Raw genomic sequence first — 6000 nt, 5'->3', positions numbered from 1 at the left:
GTATCTTCAAGGGTTTGGGCTTGAGCCACAGGAAAGGATGGTGCTTCCTTTTGCTGAGAAGAGAGCAGGATGGGTGGTTGGATGAGAGGCCAGAATTGATTTTTTTTTTTCCTGTTGAGTGAGATGCCCCTTAGACAGCCAAGGGGAGGTGTCAACTATGCAATAGAACACATGTCTCCAGAGGTCAGGAGAGATCTGGGCTGGAATATATATTTGGGAGTCATCCAAGAATAAATTATATTAAAAGAGACAACATTAGATGAGTAACCCAGGAGGATAATGTAGTTAGGTAAGAGGTCCAAGAACTCAGCCTCCAACATTTAGAGAGGAGGAAGCTGAGATGGCTGGAAATGGAGGAAGAATATGTGGTAACTGGGGAATCCCGGAAGGCAAGTGAAGGAGGCATTGCAGGGGCAGATGGTGACTAACCCGATCAAATGCTGCTGCAAGATTGAAAAGGATGAGGACCCAGAATTGCCTGTTGGATTTAGCCATGAGGAGAACACTGGTAACCTTGACAAGAACATTTTGAGAAGAAGATCTAAAGAAAGCGTTCAAAGGAGAATGGGGAGAGAATCTAGGCAGTGACCATCATGACTCTTCTAAGAAGTTTTCGTTGGGGGAGTGAGAAATGGGATAGTAATTGGAATTAAAGAAAGAGGGGTTTTATTTTTAAGATGGGAAAAGTAATATTTGTGTGCTTATGGGACTGACCTGGTAGAAAGTGAAAATCCAGTGTTGCAGGACAAGAGAGTCACACAGCGGTGTGAAGAGAGGTCACTCCTGGGTTCCTGAGTAGGTGAGAGGGTGGGTTCCAACACACAGGTGGAAGAAGGGCAATGAACAGTGTGTTCAGGGCAACAGGAAAGAAGGTGGAGGTGGGGGTCCGCCCTCTTCTGGTGGATTTTCTCAGTGAAATAGGAAGCAGGGTCTTCAGTTGCAAACGAAGGTGAGGAAGGAGGTCTAGGAGGCTCTAAGAAAGAGGAGAAAGAAGGAAAACGTCATTTAGGAAAGAGGGAGAGTGAATAAACTAGGGAAATACAGTGTGAGCTTCAGGCAATTTTCAGGCCCACGTGAGGCTGGCGGTCACTAATTTGAAGGGACTGTGGACAGCATGAATGTGCATCTTTCTTTTGTCAGATGGGACTGTAAGGGGGTAGGTGCAGAGGAGACGAAGCTTTGGTTGAGATGAAAGACTGTAGTGAAGTGGGGGAGGTCGGAGGAAAAGGAGAGCGTATGCGAAGAAAGATTATGAGTGTGTTTTATTTAGAATTTGAACTGAGTAGGAGGAGAAGGGAGCACATGGTGGGGAGAAGGCGGTAGAAAGTGAGTTGAAGGTCCCAGGGGGGATGAAGGATTATTTTGAGTCCTGTATTAAAGAGTATGAGATAGGACGCAGGCAGCAACAAGGGGATGCTTGAAATTGAAATTAAGGTGTTGAGGCTCAAAGGATGAGCTGGGAGGGTGTGACCGAGGTAGAAGGAGGCGTAGAGGCTGAGGAGCCAGGATTTGGAACGTACATTCTGAAATCATCAAGAATTATGACAGATGTGGTTTCAGAGAGAATCTTAGTGTGGGGTGTATTTATGGGAGATAAGGTATGTATGCATCCAGCACAGAGTGGGTTCTCAGTCAATTCTGTTTAGTTGTTTATTTGCAAAATGTTTTTTCTGGGCTCTGGGGCTTCTCTCTCAGTTGCTTCCCCAGCAGAGCTTCATGGAGTGTTGTGGGGTTGCATTGAGGGTGGGGGTGGAAGTCACAACTGAGTCATGAGGCTGGCCTCAAGGGAATGTGCAGGTCCCTGTAGCTGAGCTTGCCTCATAGCCCAGGGTCCAGGCCCTTCTTCAGGCTTCCTGCTGGGCCCCCACCGGAGACACATGTCTTCAGCTCAGTGGCAGCAACAGATGGCACAGAGTGGGCGGGCTGGGGCATCTGTAACTGATCCCACAACCACCAGATGAATGAGACCTCGTGCCCACCTTCTTTTCTGCAGCCTGCCAGCCAACAGGAGCTTCCTTTACTGGGGAAGGTTTGTTTGTGGGAAAATTTTTGGCAATAAAAGCTTAGAACCTGATGGAAAACTTCCTCTGCCTCTCATTCTCCCTTCCCCTGGCTCCTAGGTTGGTTCTGATGTGCTCTGGGCCCTCCCGCCTGCTCCGGACGGAGGTTCTTCCTTGTATTACACTGATGAAGCTGAGCTATGTTAGTCCTGCTCTTGCATTTCTGGCTGGGGAAACTGTAACTGAGAGTTTCCTCATTCACACTAGAGCAGGAGACTCAGGACTCTCTATTCCATGTCTTTCTGGTGCCTTGCCTCATCTCTGGGTTGGTATAGACCCCATGAGTAAGCACTTGGATTGTTCATATTTGAGGTTCAGACATATATAAATATATCAGCATTGAAGTAATAGGGATATGGGATGTTAGGAACCAGATTACAATGGAGACATAGGGGCTCCTGAGGGAAAATATTACTGTTGAGTGAGACAAGAGTCCAGCACAGAGGACCAGAATAATCAATGGGTTTGAAGTGAAAGAATGCTAGTGTGGGCACAGTGTAAAGCTCTTCTTAACTTTCTCTGCCCTGATCCTCCTGGTAAATCCCTCAAACTATTTAACTTTATCCTTATGGATTCAAGTGCCTCTATGGTAGAACTGTTTTTTCTTCATTGCAGGTGGGTAAAAGAAAGGGAGCGACCATCTCTAATGATGAGCAAGAGGGAAGGAGAGAGATGAGTTCTACAGATGTGAGCGAGATGCTTGGAGATCCTAGTCACTGGGGGTCAAAAGGTCAGTACCACTGGACGGTGGCCCATGAGGAACCTTCGATGTGTGGCAAAGTGATGCAGGCAGTGGCATTAAGGCAATGAGTCTAGAGGCAGCTGGTGATGGAGCTTCTAGCAGTGTCCAGGGGCCACTGAGAGCATGAAACAACTGAGGGCACAGGCAATGGCCAAGGAGAAAGAACCATAATTAGCCTTAAGCCACTGAGATAAATGTTGTATAACTTTCTCCACACAGCAGCTCGCATACAAAAATAGTCATAGGACCAAACAAGGTAGAGGGATGGGCTGTTTGGAGCCAGAGATGAATGCCTTGGTAGCTCCATAAGCCCAGGGTCCCACCTGACTGCTCAGAGGGGTAAGGAAATAGTGACAACATATCAATAAAAAATGTAGACATGGGTTGGAAAGCTTTTCTGCAAGGAGTTTATTTTTCTCAAGTAATATGAAGTCCAGAGGAGACAAGCTAGGACCATGGTAGCAGTTTAGAGGTGCCATTGAGGATGCTGGCTCCTTCTGTGTTTCTAATCTGCCATCCATGGTTTTTGGCTATTGCCTTCATGGTTGCAACATGGCAGCTCTAGATTTCACATCAACATTCCAGGTGGGAAGAAGGAAGAAGGGGAAGAGGGCAATAGCAAAGGGAAAACTATGTCTGCTAAATTTGCTCCCTTTTAAAGAGCTCTCTTTGAAGATTCATCAGGGACTTCTTATGTGCCATTGACCAGAGCTGTTTGATAAAGCCATCACTAGGAAAACCAGAAGAGACTTTATAGTTAGGCAGTGAGGAGTGGGAGGATGGAAAGATTCTGAGAAAATTTCAGGAGATAAAATAGACAGGATTTAATAATTGATTGGATGGTTGAGGAGAAGAATACTTTGGAGTTTTCCACTGCTAATGAAGATGTGAAACACAAGAAAAAGAACAGGGATAGAGGACAGAAGTTGTTCAACATCACACAGGAAGTTGATGGGATTTGAACCCAGGAACTAGGAATTTAAACTCAAATCTCCTGGTTCTTTCCTGTTCTTTCCATTACTCTCCTTTTCATTCTTACCTTTGTCTTCTGGATCCCAGAATTAGAGGTCACTCTTATCTTTGTACCCACTGATTTCTCTCCCCACCAAGTCATGAGAGCCCATAAATAACACTAATGTGGTCGTGGCATCTTGTTTCTGGGAGACCCATTGTGATGAGGGTGTGCCAAGAGGATAGGGAGTGGCGCCACCATCAATACTGCCTCTGTTTTCACTGATGTCAGGGGTTCAGGGAAGGCCTGGACTGACATGTCTTCTCCCCATAACTACTCTTTCTTAACTCCTGCTTTTTGCTTCGGTGGTGTATTAGTTTCCTATTGCTGCTACAACAAGTTACTACAAATTTAGTTGCTTAAAACAACACAACTTCATTTACATAAAGTTTTAGATGTCAGAAGTCTAAAGTCACGGCATTAGCAGAGTTGTGTTCCTTCTGGAGTTTTCAGCGGAAACTCCATTTCCCTGCCTGTTTTGGTTTCTAGAGGCTGCCTGCAATCCTTGGCTCATGGGCCCTTCCTCATATCACTCCAACCTTTTACTTTCATCATCACATCTCCTCCTACTGACAGTGAGCCTCCCGCCTCTTTCTTATATAAAGATCTTTGTGATAATATCAGGTCCACATGGGCAAACTAAAATAATCTATCTCAAAATCCTTGATTAGAACATATTTACAAAGTCCCTTCAACCATTTAAGGTAATGCCATTGTCTGAATGATTCTATTCCTCTAAACTTATAAATTTATATATAATCCCCCAATGTGGTAGCATTAAGAGGTGGGGATTTGGGGGAGGTGATTAGTTCATGAAGACTCACCTTCAGGAATGGGATTAGTGCCTTTATAAAAGAGGCCCAAGGTGGCTCACCCAACCATTTGCTGTGTGAGGATGTATCAAGAATTTATCATTTATGAGGCAGAAAAAAAAATCCTCATCAGACACTGAATTTGTTAGCACTTTGACCTTATACTTCCTAGCCTCCAGAACTGTAAGAAATTTCTATTGTTTATAAATTACCTAATCTAAAATATTTTGTTATAGTAGCCCACAAGGACCAAGGTAACATATTCCCAGGTCCAGGAATTAAGATGTGAACATATCTGGGGAGGCATTATTCAGCCTACCACAGTTGAGTACTTTCAGTGATATTTTTTTATGTGCCTAGCCTTATGCTGATGAATAGGATTTAGTCCTTGCCCTTCATGAGCTTATAGTGTAGGGAAGAAGGCATAGAAGAAAACAACAAATTGCTCTATAGGGTGAGCGAGAACTTTGGAACTCCAGGGGCATCGTATATAACCTAGTCTTGAGAGGGCAGGGAAGGAGCACCAGAGAAGAGGGTATTCATGCTGAATTTTGAGATATGTAGAAGAATTAGCCAGATGGACAATAACAACAACAACAATAATAGCATACACTTATATAATTATCTCTTTCTGTCAGGTTGTGTTTTAAGCACTTAACATATTTTAATGACTTTAATCCTTTCAATACTGAATGAAGTTGGGCATTATTATCATCTGTATTTTACAGATGAGTGTATTAGGGTTCTCTGGAGAAACAGATCTAGTGGGAGATAGATAGTTAGAGATGGGACCATATGAGAGGGGATTTTTTTTTGTGTGTGGGACTTAGCTCACATGTTTATGGAGCTGGGAATTCCCACAATAGGCTGTCTGCAAACTGGAGAGTCTGGGAAGCCAGTAGTGTGACTCTCAGTCTATGGCAAAAAGCCTGAGAACCTGGGAGCAGCTGGTACAAGTCTTGGAGTCTGAAGGCTGGAGAATATGTAATTCCAATTTCCAAGGGCAGGAGATGAGTGTCCTGGCTCCAGCAGAGAGAGTGAGTAAGGAATTTGTTTTTCTCCTGACTTTGTGTTCTATCTGGGCTGGTCCCCACCGACACTGGGTGGAAATGATCTTCTTACTTAGTCTACAGATTTAAAGGTCAATATCTTCCAGAAACACCATCACACATATCCCCAAAGTAATGTATTACCTGTGTGTTAGTTAACTGTCTGTCACTTTAACAAATATCTGAGATAATCAACTTATAAACAAAAAAAGGTTTTTTTTTTTTTTTTTGTGGCTCAGTTCCAGAGGATCCAGTCCATGGTTGATTGATCCCATTGCTTTCAAGCCTGTGGCGAGGCTGTACATCATGGCAGAACAAAATCATT

The sequence above is a fragment of the Urocitellus parryii genome, chromosome 11 (genome assembly GCF_045843805.1).
Source record: "Urocitellus parryii isolate mUroPar1 chromosome 11, mUroPar1.hap1, whole genome shotgun sequence".
In the NCBI taxonomy this organism is placed as follows: Eukaryota; Metazoa; Chordata; class Mammalia; order Rodentia; family Sciuridae; genus Urocitellus; species Urocitellus parryii.
Note: the sequence above shows the minus strand (reverse complement) of the source record.